The following is a 315-nucleotide window of genomic DNA, read 5'->3' as shown; positions in this document are numbered from 1 at the left end:
ACGTTGTAGTTACGCAGTCAAGAAGTGCACCTGGAAACACAAAACTAAGTTCTTCACTGAAAATACGTTGTAGTTACGCAGTCAAGAAGTGCACCTGGAAACACAAAACTAAGTTCTTCACTGAAAATACGTTGTAGTTACACAGTCAAGGGAACACAAGGGAAAGTAGAGAAAAGGGTTTTATCTAGGGGATTGAAATATTCTCAGGAAAACTTTAGTATCTTGGTTATTTGTCCTTTTGAACTCTTGTTAAGAAATCCCAAAACGTGATTTTTATCCACCTTGCAACAAAATATTTAATAACTTTAGAACACA

This window comes from Limulus polyphemus, unplaced genomic scaffold, assembly GCF_000517525.1.
Source record: "Limulus polyphemus unplaced genomic scaffold, Limulus_polyphemus-2.1.2 Scaffold828, whole genome shotgun sequence".
Taxonomy (NCBI): Eukaryota; Metazoa; Arthropoda; class Merostomata; order Xiphosura; family Limulidae; genus Limulus; species Limulus polyphemus.
Note: the sequence above shows the minus strand (reverse complement) of the source record.